At 43.6% G+C, this 19,736-nt stretch overlaps 1 protein-coding gene and 1 long non-coding RNA gene across 2 annotated transcripts in view; both read right to left on the reverse strand.

Moving 5' to 3' along the window:
* The window catches only part of PEX14 (peroxisomal biogenesis factor 14), a 140,733-nt gene that overhangs the window by 26,418 nt on the left and 94,579 nt on the right, over positions 1 to 19,736 (reverse strand). The gene's annotated exons all lie outside the window — the stretch shown is intronic.
* LOC140598021 (uncharacterized) lies at positions 125 to 1,769 on the reverse strand. Its single transcript, XR_012000189.1, has 3 exons — positions 1,583 to 1,769; positions 902 to 1,070; positions 125 to 806 (listed from the first exon to the last, which is right to left on the reverse strand). It is a non-coding gene; the product is annotated as an uncharacterized lncRNA (long non-coding RNA).

The raw sequence follows: 19,736 nt of genomic DNA on the forward strand, positions 1-19,736 counted from the left end.
CGTCCCAGGCTGCAAGGAAATCTCCCCTGAGACAAGACCCTGGGAGCCACAGAGTGCCTAGGATCCCGGTAAGCTTCCACCCCGATTTCGGATTCTCCGGAACCTCTCTCAGTTGCAATTTAACCTTAAGCGACAGAATATTAGCCTCCACACTGCTTCCAAATGTGGCTCATTCAATTTCCTTAATTTATCCTTGAGTTTATTGCTGCTTTTGAAGTCGCTCCGTACTGCAATTCTCCATTCTTCCCCCGAAAACAGATACCATCAACTGCAAATGTGACTCATTTTAATCTGTAATGGTGTTAAAAAAAGAGGGGGAAAAACTAACAATAATGCATGAAAACAGACAGGGAAACAAAAAACTAATTATTGGGTGAGACGACTAATTAGTCTCGATCGTTTCCGAAGACGGGAATAATTTGCTTTATTTTATGACAAATGCAGAAATAAAAAGAAAAATCAGGACTGACTGTGATTAGTATGAATGGGATATAGAATGTAAAGAAGAAAATAAAACAAGAAAACAGATCAAAACAAGGCCAGGCCCAAACTTTCAGATGGTTATTGCTCTAGCCTAGCCGAGGCTGCCTGTATCGCCGTCGGCTAGCTTTTCTGCTTCCCTTTGTTTTAATCTTCCCGACATGAAGGCACACTGCGCTCGGGACAGCAGGGGACAGCAGGGGACAGCAGGGCGCCGCCTGCAGTGGCTACGCCCCGTGGAGAGGATCTGCCCACGGGAGGGTACCGGGCCGGGCAGCACCCATTTCCAGGGGGCACGCGGCTGAGGCGGACCGGGGACGCGGGCCCTGGGGGAAGAGGACAAGGGTGTCAACCAAGGGGAAGAACAGGAAAGAGGCGTGAGAAAGGCCCCCCACAGGGCCGCCCCCCCACAAGCGGGTACCGTGGGTGCAGACGTGCTCGGGCGCTGGGCCGGCAGCGCAGGGAGGGGACTGCCAGGTCTGCAGAGGGCCCCCCCAAGCCGGGCTGTCCAGGGGTCCCGTATCCCATGCAGCCGCCACGGGGGCCTTCACACCAGGGCCGAGGGCTTCTTCGGTCCGGGCCGCAGCTCCCTGGGGTGGATGAAGTACCCGGAGCTTCGGGGATCAGCACCTCCGAGCTCGCGCCCACTCCGCCCAGGGGCTGATGCACCGGGCACTTTACTGCGCCAAGCGCCGCGCGGCCCCACGCCGCTGCCGGGAAGTTGGCCGAGCGCCTCTGCAACTGGTCAGGCCCTGCCCTCGGCCCCCTCCCTCCGCCCAACAGGTGAGGGCTGTCCCCCACCTTGAAACTGCAGCCCTGCCCCTTCCCCTCCCCCCGGGGGGAGCCCGAGTGGAGTGCTGCGGGGGGGGGGGCCGCGCACCCCGCTCTCAACACACGGCCGGGCAGGTGAAAGGGCAGGTGACAGCACCCTCGGGCCCGTGGGGCTATATGGCCGCTGCGTTCCTCCTCCCAAGCTCCCCAGCTGGCCACAAAGGCCCCCCGAGAGAGACCAAGGCAGGGCAGACGGCCAAGCCCCCAGGAAGGGAAAACTCATCAGGTACCCTGAGCGCCGCCTCTCAGGCTCCATCCACCTGGGACTGACCTCCGGTCAACTTCCAAAGACAAGGGGAGGCCCTTTCAGAGTTCTCGAAGGAAAGACACGGTTTTAACCAGTGCATCCTCCGCCGCAGGGGAGGCAGGCACGCGTGCGGCGTCAGCAGGACGGACGGTCACTGGGACACCATGGAATTTCATAAACCTGGTGCTTCATGTGCCTTGTCAGCCGCTGGCTGCAAATGAGGATAATTTTCCCAAAAGGAGCATTCAGTTGCTTTCTCATGTTCCCTTTTGGCTCTTTCAAATATAAACAAGTACGATAATGTTTAACGCTGGGGAAATATACAGTAAGTCACAGGCTGTGCTGCGGCCCTGAGAGCCAGAGCCGGTTAAAGGGACAGCGCTCCCTGCCCGCTGCTCTGCCCTCTGGCCCCGAGCTCTTACGAAGCCTATTTTCCTAATAAAACATGTTCCTTGCATTATTGCAGCCGAGCCCACTAGTGAGGCCGTGGTATAAAGGGCATCAGCACTTCCTTCCAAGCTCTTGTTTTTCAGAGACCTTATCATTTGATGCTCTAAATTTACATTGGCTGGAATTCTGATATGCCCAGTCCTCCAGAGAGTTAGGGTTTTGATTTAGTTACATAAAATGAATCACTTTTCTTCTTGTAAAAAAAAAAAAAAAAGCATTTTCATGATCTCACTGAATAATACAATTTCAGAGCTGGACCATGATCCCAGCCATCGTGTTCATTTAACAGATAAAGAACAACAAGTAAGGCTGGAGGATGGTGGAAACGGGCCTCAGACCCCACGATGCAGGGCATGGTGCTGCAGGCTCTCCATCTGCCCCGGTGACCTCCCTCCCCCTCTAGCACAGAAACCACTAATGGCAGATTCTGAAATCACGTCTTAAGTCTCCCAGCTGGTGAGAGGTCGAGAACAGCGCGAAATGGTCTCTCTCAGCCCCACCTGGCACCCCATCCACAGGTGAGAGCCGGTGAATGGTGTTTGGGGGCCTAAATCAAAACAACACAGGATCCTATCTGCAAGTGACACCTGAACAACTTTTCTGAACCCCAGAATGACAAGGGGAGAGTGTCCCTGTCCCCGTCTCGTTCTAATATTCTAGCTCCCAATAAATCCAAAGGCCTCTCATAGCCCGGTGCCTATGCTTCCCTTACAGCCCTCTTCCTTGGGGCACCCCCAGCTTGGGGGTGGGGGTGGGGCACTGGCCAGCCAGGTTCAGGCCTCTCTCCACTCAGGTGAGTCATCTGGAACTCACGGAGACTTGGCGGGAAGGGGTGTCATCTCCTGCAGAATACAACAGTTATCCACCCAGACGGCCCTGTGCTCCTGGTGCTGAATCGACCCTGCCCTCAGGGAAGAGGGACTGCCCCAGGACCCACACACAGGGCCTCCAGGTCCACCCTCCCCACCCCCGCTCCCCACGAGACAAACAGCAGAGAGCTTAGACTGAGACCTTGCAGAATCCCAAAGGTTAAAAGGAATAATAAAGGAAACCGCCAATTGGAAGTGAATTATATTTGGCTGCGAAAGCTGAGGCACAGGCTATATTATAAAAGGCATCTCTTTGCGTTGTTTACCATCACCCTGACTAATGCAGACCTTTTTTTTTGTTGTTGTTTTAAATAATCTCATGCAAATTAGACACACACACTTCCTTCCAGTTGATTGCTATCTGCAAGGAATAATCTAACCGCAGAGGGACCTAGCAAGGGCTGAGCAGAGCAGAGACGGGGGCAAAGGGTGTCGCTGTCCTGTGGCGGGCAAACCTCCTGCCCTCCCCGTGCACCACCTCAAGTCTTTCCTTTAGCTGCTGCTTTTGGAAGAATTAACTAATTTCAATAAAGCCTACGATTTCCTTTTAGCTGGGGTGTCAGTTTGCATTATCCGATATCACTAGCACTTTGCACTGAGATGCTTTCAGTAACTTCACCTCTGCCACTTGCCAATTCCAAGAGCTACCAGCCCTGGTCTGTGACAATTAAAACGTATCACTGCTAGAGAGTAAAACTAAGAAAGTCCTGCTCAGTTATTCCATCCACTCGCTAGCTTTGGCCAAGAGGAGGAGAAAGGAGCGAGGGCACCTGTCCAAAGTGAGCGGGAGGCCAGGACGCCTGCCTGTGAGAGGCAGTGTCATTTCACCTCTAAGACCACCGCTCCCTGACTGGCAAACCCAAGAGGTCTCAATTCACATTATGCAAACGAAGGTCCCAAGCACCCCCCGGAATCCACATGGACTCCTTGTTCTCTCAGTTCTCTGGAACCTACTTCCAGAACCGGTGCCCTTTACAAGGAGACCGTGCTGCCCCTGTGCAGAAGCTGGCCAAAGATTTTCTTTTCCAACACTTTCCCCAGGGTGGGATTCTTTTAAAAGAACGGAGCAAGCAAGCTACAAGCTATTGATTAATAAAGCCCCTTGTTCCTGCTGTGGCAACTGAAGTGAAAGGCCTGGGGGAGGGGGCAGCTGCTGCACCTGCTTATTTATATCCCCTAGAAGATACACAGATCTGTTTTCTTTTTCTAAAGGTTTCGGTTCAAATGCAAACAAAACCAAACTGGTTGACTTTGTGAGCTGGGAGCGTTACCACTGCAGGTCCCTTCCCACGGAATCAGACAAAACCGGGCATTGGGAGGAGCTGACTTTTTCCTGCGGGACCTGACTGTGCAAGAGCTTCTCAGAATAAGTCAGCTCGATGCTGTCCCCAGTAACTGCTGGACACTGCCACGGGGCCTGGCCCTATGCAGGTGAAGCAGAAAGACAGTTGACAGCGGACAGCAGCATCCCTTGCATCTCGTAGGTCAAACAGCAACCAGGACAGTAGGGGTAGAATAGTTTGGAAATAAGCAAGGTGATGAACACCCAATGGCAACTTCCAGCCCGGCCTGAGTTTTATAATAAAAATGTCAAGTCTGGCTGGGATCAGGGAACAGGGCCAGAGGGCCAGCAGCAAAGGGCGGCCGTCACAGGCTGGCCACCGGGGCCATCTTCCTCCCCGGTGCACAGGACGTGGGTGATTCATCTGGGACGCGCAGAAACCATGCGGGGGTCACCTCTCTGAGAACACTACGAGTTATCTCCCCATGCACACTCTGAGAGGAGATGAGGCAGAGAAGACAGCTGGCTAAAAATACTCCCCAAATTAAAAGAAAAATCAACTCTCTCAGAGAAGGCTAGGGGAGGGAAGAGGGAAAAAAGTATTTTTATTTTATTTTATTAACATTTCGTTGGAACAGTAGAGTACAATAAGGACTCTCAGAGCCTCTAAAAGTCGTTGGATGACCTGTAGACCCCTATTTCCCAGTGCCTTGTATAAAATTGAATTTTTTAAACATAAATTACACGTAATGACGACACTGTAAAAACTAACAGTAATGGAAAGCTGTGCTGTATTTCATTAGCCTGTATTATTCCGTGCCACCTGATCCAGCCGGGCCTTGTTTATGAGTTAGTGTGTTAGCAGATGCCGATGGAAGCATTTGCTTCGACCTTGCTCTTCTCATTGGGGCATGAAATTACGACGGCAGCACCTTGATATTACAGCCATAAATACAGTAAACTGCAAATTTAAGCCAACGGCTCCTATTGTCTCTGAACATAAAGCTGATCGGTATTTATTTAAAAGGAGAACAAAAAAAATATTATATATCACCTTGTTTATGGGGCCTCCCCCACCCACTTTCTTATCCCCTCCCCCAGCCCCCCAACCTGTCTAATTCACTCGGTTAAAATATTAAGCAAATAAGCCAAGTGCTTTCTCCTCTACTGATTAACTATTCCCAAGCGGTGAAAACAGTTTTTGAGAAAACTAGTTCCAAATATCATTACCCCCTGAATGAAAGAGTTTTTTAATAAAAATTGATGCCATGTTAGGCCGGTTCCCACCATCCTGATGCTAATATGTAAATTCAGGAACAAGACATGAGACTTTGCTGTCTCCTTAAATGAGGAAAGTTCAAACAACAGGAGAAAAGTTGCTGATGATGCCCTGAAATTCAATGTCCTCTCGGTACCCTTCTAAAAATCGTTAGGTAGAAATGCTATTTCAAAAAGCAGCAAAACACTGCCTCCTGCCACCTAAGGAAAGAAAGAAAGATACCTAACCAAGAATATAATTCTCATCTCAACGCAGGGAGCCGGGGACCTCTCATTAAAACTTGCACCCACCCCACCCCCTTATCCCAGTGAACCATAAAGACAATATATCCTTTAAATACATTAAATGTGCAAGAAAAATAAACACAAAGACAAAAGGACACTGGATATCACCCAGCCACGTCTCCTAGTATAAATCACTGAGTAAAAAGCCAGTGCAAAATGTACTGCGCTGTTAGCTTCGAGCCTGTGGAAGCCGGCGGCCTCTCTCCGCCGTGAAGTCTGAAAAGGGAAGGCAGGCAGCTCTCCTGATGTAGTGCAAGAGGCTCTCTGGGCGTCTCCGAGAGGCAGACGAGAGATGTGAAAACTCAGCCAAGTCCAAGTTTGGAGGTTTCAAACCGCTGGGGAAAAGCCCCGCACGCCAGCGGCGGGCTGTGCAGGCCCCACCGGCCAGGCACGCGGGGCTGTCCACGCGGTGATGTCCCCCAAGTCCGGGGGAGCAGTTTCATTCCAAAGCGGACAGGCCGGGGCCACGGGACCCCGCTCAGCAGGATCAATGACCAGGATCACAAGTTTGTACCTTTCCTTCAGATCCGTTAGTCCGCCGGAGCCCTAAATTACTTCAGGCACACCAGTCACCGAGCTTAGCTCCTTCCGCAGAAGGAGGAAACTTCCCTATAAAATTTATTGAGCTTCTCTGGGGAGTAGTATAACTGGTGAACAAGACAGAAGTGAGCTGCCCCTCTGTGTAACACAAATTGAGATCTCTCCTCTGAAAGACTGGGAGGGCTTCCAATCAGCATCCACAGTGTCTGCTTTTAGATCTATAGTCTAAAGGGTTTTTTTTTTTTTTCCTTTTAATCCCTCTCCGCTAAATTAAAAACAAAAGCAAAGAGGAGTTGATTTTGTTATTTGATCATCAATTCCAAAGGATTCATAGCATGGCAAACACCGTCACCGGCTACTGTGGACGGCAGCATCTAAGCTGGCAGGGCCCTGGCAACAGGCTGAGAAGTCAGCCCTGCGCCCGAACAAGTCCTGGGGCAGGAACTGTGTCTTTAAAGCCTGAAGGGCGTGATAATCAGGAATCATAGCTACTTGGATGCCAAGGGCCAGATATGCCAAAGTTATGTTTGTGCATATGCAGAATAGTCAAATTAATAAGCACTTTTAATTATACTTGAATCCTGCTCCTGTTTTAGAAGAAGCAGAGAAGTGTATTTTTAAAAAAAATTTTTCTTTTTTTTCCCACCTTTTAACAACCATACCAAGAAACAAGAGATTCAGATCTGGAAGAAAAGCTGAAGCTCATCTGGTTGCTCTGCTCTTTTCCTTTCCTTTTTCTTGTGTTTTAAAATCAAGAGAAAAGGACACAGAGAGGGACAGTGACTCACCCACAGCCCCTGGTGAGCCCCAGAGGCAGATCCAGATTCTCAACAGTAAGTTCTTTTTACGGGGCGGTGGTGGGGTGTGTGTGTCAAATACAAGCAGCCTGACATGCCTGCTCCCCTCTACTGTTTGACACACCTAGCACATTTTTAGTAAGCAAATTCTTAGAATCAATGGTCTTGAAAAGGAAGAAAAATAAAAAGAATATATATGAAGCATAGGGTGAAAACAAGGTAAATGGTATACAGAACCTCTATTAAAAAAAAAAAAAAAGAATGTATACGTCTACACACACAAACACACCTATTTAGTTGTGTGAACAGGCATAAAATAGAGAGGACACAGGTAACGCTGGTTACAGACAGCGAGGGGACTGGTAGCTGGGGACAGAGCCTGAAGGCAGACTTTTCACTGTCTGTCCTTAGGAACTGTATTCCATTTCCCATTCAAAGGGATAAATTATTTTTTAGGAACAGAGAGACTATCTGGAAGTGGGGGTGGGGGGGACCCTCCCTGAATCCTGAGCAAAATCACTTAAAACGGTTATCCCCATTTTCTGGAAGAGAAAAACCAAGACAGAAAAAAGGTACAGAGCTGGGCCCAGAAACTGGGATTAGAATATTATCCACATTTTCTAATTTCTTGCTTAACCCATTGTGGCTGTAATCATAGCAGCCAAGAACAAGGTGGCTTTCTTTTCCTTCTTTGTGTGTGTGTGTGTGTGTGTGTGTGTGTGTGTGTGTGTTTAAAGACAGGCATCTGTTCTATTTTGACACATCCTGGCCGCCCAAATGTTTCTTTCAGCTCTAAATATTTGCTTCACCAATGGAAATGTTTCCATCACTGCAACAAAACAAACATTTGCTTTGGGATGGTAGGGACAGCCATACGCTCTGTTTCGTATGTTACTGATTTGGGAAACAACTTACTGTGGGTCCCAAATCAAGGTGGAGATTTTTGTTCCTTAAGGAGAAGCTGGCACAAGCGCTCAGTGTACCAAGACACTCTTCAGACACAGCTGAATGCAGTGATGGTTCAATGTACATTTGGGGTTTTCTTTAACATATTGAATCTTAAATATATGATCAGAAGGCTTATGATTTGGCATTCAACTTACTTCCTCAAGTTTTTTTTTTTTTTTTAAGATTTTATTTATTCATGAGAGACAGAGAGAGACAGAGAGGCAGAGACACAGGCAGAAGGAGAAGCAGGCTCCATGAAGGGAGCCCGACGTGGGACTCGATCCCAGGTCTCCAGGATCGTGCCCTGGGCCGAAGGCAGACACGCAAGCGCCGTGCCACCCAAGCGTCCCATTCCTAAAGTTCTAAATTACCATGCAGCTATCAGACTTTTTTGAAGTCCTCATATTAATCTGATATTAACACATTAAAACATGCTATGTCCTAATAGGTCAATATAGTACATAAATTATTTTGTCACCACCTATTTGTATAGTTCAAATGAATTTGGTATTGGTTGCTATAGTCAACATTACTAGCGTAGAGATAAATATTTAGTACTCAACCAAATCCATAAATATTTGAGTGCTTATTTTGCTAGGCAATGTGAAAGCCAAGACCTCATCTTCCCTACCTGTTAAATGGCAGCCTCCCTAAGACCTCTTCTCCAAGAAACTTCCCCGTAGTTTCTTATGCTGAAAGAGTATTTTGTCTGTCTTCTATTTTTAATACATGTAATATTGTATAATATATAAACAGAAGATCTATAATACATAGACCCGCCTATCTACTGAGGGTAAAAATAACACCTATTCGTATAGTTCAAATGAATTTGAATTTTCAACTACAGAAAAAAAACACGGAAAATAAAGAAAAACATGGAAAGTAAAAATCATTTGTATTTCCATCATCCACCTAGAAATAACAGCCAAAATTAATTAAGCTCAAGTGTTCAAATAATAATTTTAGGAGCTTTTTACATTTTAAACTGTTTGAATCCCAAACAGCAGCACGGCCACCAAGGAGAGCAACTCTGGGGCTCCATGTCACTGTGCCCGGGGCACCTTGTGAGCCTGTGCAGTGTTTAGCCCAGGTGGCCAGAGGTGGCAGGGGTGGCCCCTTTGGCTCCCAATTTCCAGGTAAGGAAGCGGGGCTACCGGGACAGTAAGCAGTCTATCTCAGGTCCTACTGTCTATGGGCGCAGATGGACAGGAGTTTGCACGACTCCAGCCAACACAGGGGAAGTATTCCAAACCTGTTCATGTTGAAAGGAGACACTGACATTCCACCCTGACTCCTGGTGTATCATTCAGACGTGTTGGTAAGATTATTAAGACTGAATTTTTTCTAAATAAAAATGACATTTTTGGCATTAGAATACCAAAGCTGGCAAAGGTGCTGTGGAAGTGCAAACTGAGAAGCTTCCAGAAGACAATTCGGCACTCTATCTCAGGAGTATTTAAAAATACTGTTCAGGGGCACCTGGGCGACTCAGTTCGTTGAGCATCCGACTCTTGATTTTAGCTTGGGTCACGATCTCAGGGTCACAAGACTGAGTCCCACGTTGGGCTCTGTGCTCCACATGGCGTCTGCTTGAGACTCTCTCTCTCCCTCACCCTCTGCCCCCCCCCCCGCCAATAGGAAATAAAATCTTAAAAATAAAGAAATAAAGAAATAAAATCTTAAAAAATAAAAATGTTCATAACCCTTTGACTCAACAATTTTACTTCAAGGAAATAATTAAATACGGTAGTATAAGACCAATGCACAAAGATGGTTCCTCACTATATTTTCAAGAAGAGCATAACATTTAAACAACGTAAATGTCCAAAGAGGGCTGATTAGACAAATTAGGACACATTTCAGTAATGTGATATTATTCAACTGTGCACATTCTCACAAACAATTTCTGATAGCATGGGAAAATGCTTTTGGTACATTAAGACATAAAAAGCAGATGTTATATTCATAGCTTGATCTTAATTACATTTTAAAAAAGAACAAAAGGAAGCAGGAGAGTTGCATCACTTTTAACTTAATCTGAATCCAACTTATAGATGTTGAGAAAAGAAAAATTACACTACAAGCAGCAGGGAGGGCCCTCCACTCCATTCAAGGAGTGCTGTGTTTGCAAGCGGGTGCAACATAGGACGTCTGAATTTGCCGTCTGACCGTCAGCTCACTGTACACACCCAGCAGTGTGAGCACCTTGCCACGGGGAACTTTTCCCCCATACATCTTGGCACCCACATGCAAAAAGCCAACTGTGTCATCTGGTGTTAAACCGGAGATCTGTTTCAATGTGAAAAAGAACGTGGCCATACCAGACTTACTGAGAAGTGATACAGTGGTATCCTGCAAAACACTTTTCTGTAGAATTTTTAACAATTGTTTTAAAAATTAATATTTAAAAGATATATTCCCATAGTACAATTCTGTACTCTAAAGATGCAAGGAGTATACAGTGCAAAGGTGCCTCCCTCCCACTCCTACCACCTGGCCATCCAGTTAGATCTTCCAGAGAAGATCTAACCACTGCTACTAGGCTCTCACATGCCTCCTAGAGACAGTCTATGAATAGGAAAGTGCCTTTCTATATCCATGTAATAGACATTTTATGTATTAGTGTATACATGTGCATGTATATTTTTTGTACAAATAATATCATGGTGTAAACATTATGCTACAACTTGCTATTTTTAATTCATTTATCTTTTTTATTTTTATTATTTTTTAGAGATTTTATTTATTTATTCATGAGAAATACAGAGAGAGAGACAGACAGACAGAGACACAGGCAGAAGGAGAAGCAGGTTCCCTACAGGGAACCTAATGTGGGACTCAATTCCGGTACCCAGGGATCACACACTGAGCCGAAGGCAGATGCTCAACTACTGAGCCACCCAGGCGTCCCTAATTCATTGATCTTTAGAGCATTCCTTATTACTACCTGTACCACTCTCTCATTCTCCTTAGGGGCTATCAGGCATTCCATTTTGTGGACATGCCATAATTTATTTAACTCGTCCCCTACAGAACACGTATCACAAAGCCCCAAAACAAGTCCTTGTATGTGCCATTCGTACATGTGCGAGTTGTCCCCAGGAGTGGGCCCAGATATGTGCAGTTTTAATTTTGATAAACACTGACTAACCCTTCCTCCTCGGAATGGTTTCCACTCCCTTCCCACCGGTGTGTGTGTTTCCACAACCTGCCTTCCTGATGCTACCAAGATTTTTCTTTGTCATCCTGAAAGATAAAAAAATGGCCTTATTGTAGTTTTAAGTACATCTGTTGGTGTTCAACAAATATATAGACGAGTACACATTTTATTTTTTTATTTAATTTTTAAAAATTTTTGTTTATTCATGAGAGACAGAGAGAGACAGAGAGACAGAGAGAGGGAGAGGCAGAGACACAGGAGGAGGGAGCAGCAGGCTCCATGCGGGAGCCCGACGCGGGACTCGATCCCTGGACTCCAGGCCCAGGCCCTGGGCTAAGCCGCTGAGCCCCCCGGGCCGCCACGAGCGCCCCGCATAAGCCCACGGCTTGACATATTTTCACACGGTGTAAATATCCTTGTGGATACCACCCAGATTTTTTTAAAAAATAATAAAGCAAGAGCCTCCGGCAACAGCCCTCCTGTGTCCTCTCCCCGCCAGGAGGAACTGGGTCTGTTTTGAACGACGCAGAAAGGGCGCTGCAGAGCAGAAAGTCTCTCACGGGACGCGCCGCGCTCCGCCCGCCCTGACTGCCCAGAGTCGCCTCCACAGGACAAGCCCGAGCTGCAGTTTACCCGTCTGTCCCACAGCAGTGCTGCTGATCACATTTTTACACGCAGACTTCGGGGGAACTGCCGGATCACACGGGGGTGCGTATTCTCGGTGGAGCAGACACTGTCAGCGTTCCGGGGTGGTCAGGCCGATTCACACGCACCCCAGGAGTGCCGGAGACTTCCAGCTGTTCCACAGCCAACACCGAAGTCCAAGGGTTTTCCATCTCGGCCATTCTGGTGGGTGTGAAGTGATCATCTCATTCTGAACTTAATTTGCATTTCTCTGATGACTAATGAGGTTGAACGTCTTTTTGCATATTTAGTGTCTTGGTTTGGTGCAGTGTGTGTCAATACACACTGTTTTATATACACAGCCACTGCGTGTGTAACAAACTATCCTAAGTCTGTGAACTGTGCTGTTAGAAACTTCACTGCTGTCTGTCTGTACAATCAATTAAGAAAGAGGTTTTAAAACTTTCCCTTGTGATAGCAGATCTGTCTAGTTCTCCTTCAGTTCTGTCCATTTTTGCTTTCGCATAATGAAGTGATGCTATTTGGTATATACATACTTACAAAGGTCAAATCTTCCTGGTGATTGATCATTCTGAAATCTCCTTATCTCTCACTCCATTCGTAAGTCCATCTTGTCTGATATCAGTACATGGTTTCTTTTGGTTAGTGTTTGTGTAGTATCTTTTCCCATTGTTTAACTCTTAATCCTATGTCTTTTCATTAAAGCTGTGTTTGCTGTAAGCAGCACTGAATGGGGGTTAGATTTTTTTTTTTTAATAAAATCTAATCTTGACAAACTTTGCTTTTAATGGAGTAGTTAGTCTATTTACATTTAACATGACTACTGAAATTTGGGGGTTTATCTCTTTCATCTCACAATTTGTTTTCCTTTTGATCTGTTTAATGCCCTCCTTTCTCTTCTTGCCAACTTTTTAATTCAGCTTTCCCCTCCATTGGCTTGTAGTCAAGGTGGCTTTTGATGGATTTCTTCACTGTAGTGTTACTAACTTTCCTTTTGTAGTTATAAAACAGCTTGGAGGAGAGACTCTCAAACTTCCACCTCTAATTTCAGCATCTGTCAGTGGACTGTGTGTCTGCAATGATAATTACCATTGTGTTTGCCTAATGGGGGAATCCTCGATTTTTAAGAGTGAAAGGGGTCCTAGGTTGGAAATGTCTGAGAACTGATGCCCTAGATACCACAACACACCCTTGACTATCATTTCACAGAAATGAGAAATGTTACCATTTTGCCAATAATTCCAACACTTCATCCATCCTTCTGCCTGTGTTATCATCATACATCTCAATTATACATGGTTTTTTTAAAATTTTTAAGTGCTTTCTTAATTTTTTTTTTTTTTTAAGATTTTATTTATCCATGAGAGACACACAGAGAGAGGCAGAGACGCAGGCAGAGGGAGAAGCAGGCTCCATGCAGGGAGCACAATGTGGGACTCAACCCCAGGATTCTGGGATCACTGAGCTACCCAGGTGTCCCAATTATAGATGTTTTAAACCCCACAAGAGGGGATCCCGGGGTGTCTCAGCGGTTTAGCACCTGCCTTAGGCCCAGGGCATGATCCTGGAGTCCCATGATCGAGTCCTGCATCAGGTTCCCCAAAGGGAGCCTGCTTCTCCCTCTGCCTCTCTCTGTATCTCTCATGAATAAATAAATAAAATCTAAAAAAAATAAAATAAACCCCACAAGAAAGACATTGTTATTTTACACAGCCAATCTCCATTTCTATTTGTCCCTTCCCTTTGCCTGTCTGCATTTCTGTGTCTTCAGGTAAGATCATTTTCTTTCTGCCTGAAAACCCCATTAGTTCTTTTCAGTCCAGGTGTGCCAGCAATGAATTCCCTCAGTTTTGTTTATCTGAAATGTCTATATTTTTACTTCGCTTTTAAAAAGTGTTCTATTGTGAAATAATTTCAGGCTTACAGAAGAGGTGCAAGAATAGTACAAAGAATTCTCATATATCTTCCACCCAGATTCTTTAAATGCTAAATTTGCTTTATTATTTACTCTATCAATCTATCTATATATTTTCCCCAAACTGTTTAAGATTAAGTTACAGTTAAGATTAAGTTCTTTCTCCTAAGTATTTCAGTATTTATTTCCTAATTCTTGGGCAGGGAGCCTATGCTCATATATAACCACAATACAATCAGCAAAATCAAGAAGTTAACGTTGTTTAAATTTGTATCTGTAGCTGAGACCTCCCCTCTGTACTCGATTCACACTAACCCGTCTGCCCACTTGGGATCTCCACTCGCCTCCCTGATAGAGACCCCAAACCTACTGTGTCTAACACTGAGCTCCTCATCTTGCCCCACCAAGATTAATGCCAACTCCATCCTTCTAGTCACAAGGTCAAAACCCTTAGAGCCATCTTTAACTTCTGCTTCTCTTTCAGACTTCAGATCCAACAGATCAGGATATTCTGCTGGATTTACGGTCATACGTTATGTTAGCCAAGGGATGTGACTGGGAACTTATCATCTGACTGCTCTCCCAGTTTCCATCATTGTTCTCCAACTGTCTACTCTTAACGTGGCAGCCAAGGTGATCCTGAAAAAGCTTAAGTCAGATTATGTAAGTCCTCTGCTTAAACCCTATGATGGTCTCCCGTTTTATTAAAAGTAAAACCAAAGCCCTCACGTGGATCAACACTGCTCTATACGACCTCACCTCCTGTCAATGCTGCGATCTCAGCTCTCACTGCGCTCCACCTTGCCTGCACTCTGGCCTCCTTTCTGTTCCTAGAATTTGCCAAACATGCTCCCTCTTCAGGCTTTGTACAGGTGGTTCCCTTTTCCTAGAACTCTTTCTGCCCAGAAATTTGCATGGCTTGCTTCCTCATTTTCTTCCAAGTTTTTGCTTAAATGTCATCTTGGTGGAGACTTTCCAGACGATTCCACTTAAAATTGCAACCTTCCAAGAACTCTCTATTGCTCTTATTCCACTTATATTATGGTTCCATTTTATTGCCCTAATGATCTCCTTTCCTCACCACCACTAGAATATAAGCTCCATGAAGGCAGAACTTGGGGGCTATTTTATTCACTGCTATACTCCCAGCAACTAGAATACTGCTTTGATTCTACTGGCACTGGTAAGTGTTCAACAAAATTGTGTAGAAGGAATAAATAAATAAATAAATAAATGGAACTTAATATGCAAAAGAGCTGCTTAGGTTTGGGGAGAGACACCTGGCGCATGGAGCAAACACAGAGTCCCACCTTCTTGATCCCTCTTTGCCCCTGAAACATCTCTTTAGAACCTCCGAGGAGCCCCAGAGCTGAGTGTAAAACAGTAGCCATATATTCACCCTGCACTAGCCCGACGGGCCTTGCACTCCTCACTCTACCCTGATGCTCCACCCACTGCAGACTCCTTCCAGTCCTACTCCTACCTTGTCCCTTGTCCTGGGCTCTCTCCCACCATCAGAGCTTTCTCTGGTCACCCGAGGCAGACACTTGTCCGTGGTGATTGCCATCTATACGATATTCCCCTGGTTGCCAAACTTAGATAGCTTTGTAACCTTCCTTTTGTCTTGAACGGTCTTCTAAGGATTCTAATGTTGTTTAACTTTTACTGTCTTATTCACTGCTGTATCCCCTAAGCCTAACCTATGGATCAACTTGTAGTGGGCATTCACTGAACACTTGTTCAACTTGTGAATAAACGTGAATAAAAGCAAACTTAAATTTAATGGACTGCAGACCGTTAATAGCTGAAAGATATATTTGTAACACTTGGGGACAATCTATTTTTTCTCTCTTTAAAATCATATTTTAACATAAAACTCATTACCACTGCCACAATCAACATATAACATTATTTTTGAAGTTCCATCCCATGCAATAAGGCAGGACATAAAATATTTAAGAATTGGAAAAAATATCAAAAATAATCAGTTGTAGATAATAAGATAACATATCCAGAAAAATCAATTCAAAAAATGTTTTTTTTTCAAAAAATGTTTAATGAAATGGCTAGATTTGTTATACTTAAAAAAATTCAATAGCATTCCTATGTACCAGCAACAATTAAAAAAAAAAAAAGAAAAATTCCTTTCACAGTAGTCACAAGAAACACAAAATTACTATGAAAAATCTTTAAATATATTAGATCTATATAAAGAAACCTTGCAAGAGAAATAAGAATGGTGAAATAAATGGAATAGACTTTTCAAATTATTTTGAAAGATTTGATCCAATAGAAACTCCAATATTTTTTTATTTTTTCAAAAGTTCCAAAAGTTTACCTTGCAAAAGCACATAAAAACGTACAAGTGAGGATAGTAAGGAATGTTTGGGAGTTCATTCGGTCTCCTCTTCTGAACATTTAAATATACTTCTTTGTATTTTATTTAGACTAGCTCCTCTAGGGATTTCAGTATGCTTCCTTAACTCGTCAGAATCTACTGTGAATTAATGTTATACCGCTTCACATATTAAGGACCTTAAAATGATACATATCATTATATCTGCATATAGTGTACGTACTGACATGTTTTACTAAAAATCAACTTCAGTTACACCCCCTTGTGCCTTTTGTGTTGTTGTTCTAATGTTCATCACATTTACGTATATGTTTGTGTTATAAATCCAAAAAACATCTTATTATTGCTTTAGACAACATTTACAAAATTTAAGAATAAAAATAGTATTTTATATTCACCCACAAATTTCACATTTCCCATGCTCTTTATCCATCTGAGGACCCAAATTTCCACTGGTATCATTTTCTCTTCAGTATGAAGATCTTCCCTTGATATTTATTATGCTGACAGCAGTCTCAGCTTTTGCCGAGAAACAGTTATTTCTTCATATTTGATGGGTATTTTTACTGTGTATAGAATTCTAGGTCGACAGTCTTTTCTTTCAGTGTTTTGAAGATGTTCTTCCACTACCTCGTGGGCTAACCGGCTTCCGACTGTAACTCAGCCATCAGACTGATGACTGTTCCCTTTTCTTGTCTTTAGTATCCAGCAGCTTCACTATAATATAATAGATGTGATTTTCTCTGTATTTATCCTGCTTGAGGTCGGCCACGCTTCCTGGTTGCTGTGTGTGTGCATGCTGTAATCAAAACTGGAAGTTTTTCAGCCAACATTTCTTCAAATATGTTTTATGTCTCATTTTTCTCAGATTTTGGGACTGTGATTACCTGAATGTTAGGCAACTTGATCAGTGAAGCTCTGGTCCTGTTTTTTCAATCCCCACACCCACTTTGTACTTTAGTTTGGATGATTTCTACTGACCTGTTTTCAAGATTGCTGATCCTTTCTTCTCTCATGCCAAATTGGCTATTAATCCCATCCAGTGAAATTTCAGTGGCAGGTTTAATCTTTTTCAGTCCTAAGATTTCACTTGGTTCTTTTTTATAGCTTCCATATCTTTAAGATACTCCACACCTCTTCATCCTTTCACTCATATTTTTCACATACATTCTTTCGATATATTTTTTCAGTTATTTTAAAGTGGTTGTCTTTTGTTTGAGCCTATTTCTATTGATTTTCACTTCAAGTAAGGGTCACAGGTTCTTGTGCGCTCATCTTCACATGTCTAGAAAGTTTTTATTTTATACTGGGCATTGTGGATGATAGGTTTTAGAGGCTGTGGGTCCTGCTGTCTCCTTCTGAAGAACTGAGTTTTGTCCCAGTAGGTAGTCAAATTACTGGCAGATCACCCTAATCTGGGGCAGGCCATTTTATACTTTCTTTCTTTTCTGCGCTTAATCCTAGGGAAAATGTCACAGATGTAGGCATTTCCTACTTCTCCTCCTAATGGGTGTTCCTTCTGGGGATTCAAATGAAAGTCCAAGGGGTTTACCAAGACTCCCTAACTTGATAAGGCTCAAGCTCTAAATGCTGCCTTTTCCACAGTAGGTGGCCGCTGAAATCAGCCTGAAACCTGTGACACCTGCCCTGTATGTGGGCAGTTCAGGAGATAGCCTAGAATTTGAAGAGCACTTATATGCAGGCTGGGGTTACTCCCTCCAAAGTTTTCTTCTTCCTGCAACTTCTATTTCAAGTTCTAGCCACTCTGGCATCCTTGAAATCCATCCCCCAATTCTTCAAACAAACATGCTGGCAGCTTCTTGTTTAACTTCTATTTGCTAGAACCCGATGGACTGGAAATCCCTCAAGCAAAAAGTCGTAAGATTTGGTTCTCACTCAGAGTTGTTCCTTCTCTCAAGAATCAAAAACACTCCATTTTCTGGTTGTATTTGGTTGCTTTCTTGTGCCTTCAAATAACATTTTCTTTTTTTTTTTTTTAATCTTTTTTTTTTCTTTTTTTTTTTTTTTTTATGATAGTCACACGGAGAGAGAGAGAGGCAGAGACACAGGCAGCGGGAGAAGCAGGCTCCATGCACCGGAAGCCCGACGTGGGATTCGATCCCAGGTCTCCAGGATCGCGCCCCGGGCCAAAGGCAGGCGCTAAACCGCTGCACCACCCAGGGATCCCTCAAACAACATTTTCAAAATATTTTGTCCAGAACTTATATCTGTTATTGGTGAGAATGTTATTCTGATACAAGCTACTTGGTTATTACTAAAAGCCAGAACTCTAACTCAGAATGTTTAGGTTTTTGTTTTTGTTTTTTAAGATTTTATTTATTTATTCATGAGAGACACACACAGAGAGAAGGCAGAGACACAGGCAGAGGGAGAAGCAGGCTCCATGCAGGGAGTGCGACTCGATCCCCGGACTCCAGGATCACACCCTGGGCCAAAGGTAGATGCTCAACCGCTGAGCCACCCAGGCATCTCTGTTTGGGGTTTTTAAAAAAGATTTATATTGGAGAGAGACAGTATGTGCATGTGCAAGCAAGGGAGAGGGAGAGAGAAAATCTCGAGCAGACTCCCTGCTGAGCATGTGGCTGGATCCCACGACCCTGGGATCATGACCTGAGCTGAAATCAAGAGTTAGACACTTAACCAACTGAGCCACCCAGGCACCCCTCAGAATGTCTTTGAAAAAGAAAAATGATGGGAGTGAATTTTGTTCTTATACATATTAATACTGATGATAAAGATACAGAAATTAAAACATTGTGGCAATTGTGCAAGAGTGCATAGGTTAATAAATACAACAGATATTCCTGAAAGAGACTTTGTTATATACTAAAATTTAATATATAATAAATGAAGCAAAACAAACAAATAGGAAAAGACTATTTGAAGAACAGTTTTGGGAAAACTAATGTTTGAAAAGAGTGTCACTTCATATCATTTCATTAAATTCAAGAATCAAAGAGTTAAATATAAAAATACAAACCCACATACTAGAATAAAATGTGTGTGAATATTTAACTTATTGCTGTTTTGGTGTTTGTGGATAAACTACTGAACCTCTCTCATTAGTTTCTTTCTCAAATGCAAGAAGATAATAAAAAAAATACCCACCTCACAGGGTTCTTGTGATTAAATAAAGCCACTTAGCCCATTGCCTGACACATAATCACCCCTCAATAAATGTTAGCTGTTGCTGTTGTTGTTACTATAATTATTATTATTTAATAATTATGGGGAAGGAATCTCTTTCATAAAAATAATAGAGAAGTTATTAGAAGATTGATAGATTTGATTATATGAAAATAATCACTTTTATATATTAAAAAACATAAAAGGCAAGGAACAATGGGGAAAATGTTTGCAAACATGACAAAGAATTAATATTCTTAATATATAAAGGGCATTTAAAAATCAATAAGCAAAGCACTAATATCCCAGCAGAAAATAAAGGATTGAATAAACATTTCTGAGAAGAAATAAACATATTTTAAAAGTTCAACTGTGCTATTAATCAAATAAATGCAAATGAAAGTAATCTGAGAAAGTGGTCTTGTTCCTGTTTTGTTGTTTTTTAGGGACCAGACACATTTAGTATATTAAGAAGGATACTCTCAGACTCTGGTGAAGGAATTGGT

The sequence above is a fragment of the Vulpes vulpes genome, chromosome 2, assembly GCF_048418805.1.
Source record: "Vulpes vulpes isolate BD-2025 chromosome 2, VulVul3, whole genome shotgun sequence".
NCBI lineage: Eukaryota > Metazoa > Chordata > Mammalia > Carnivora > Canidae > Vulpes > Vulpes vulpes.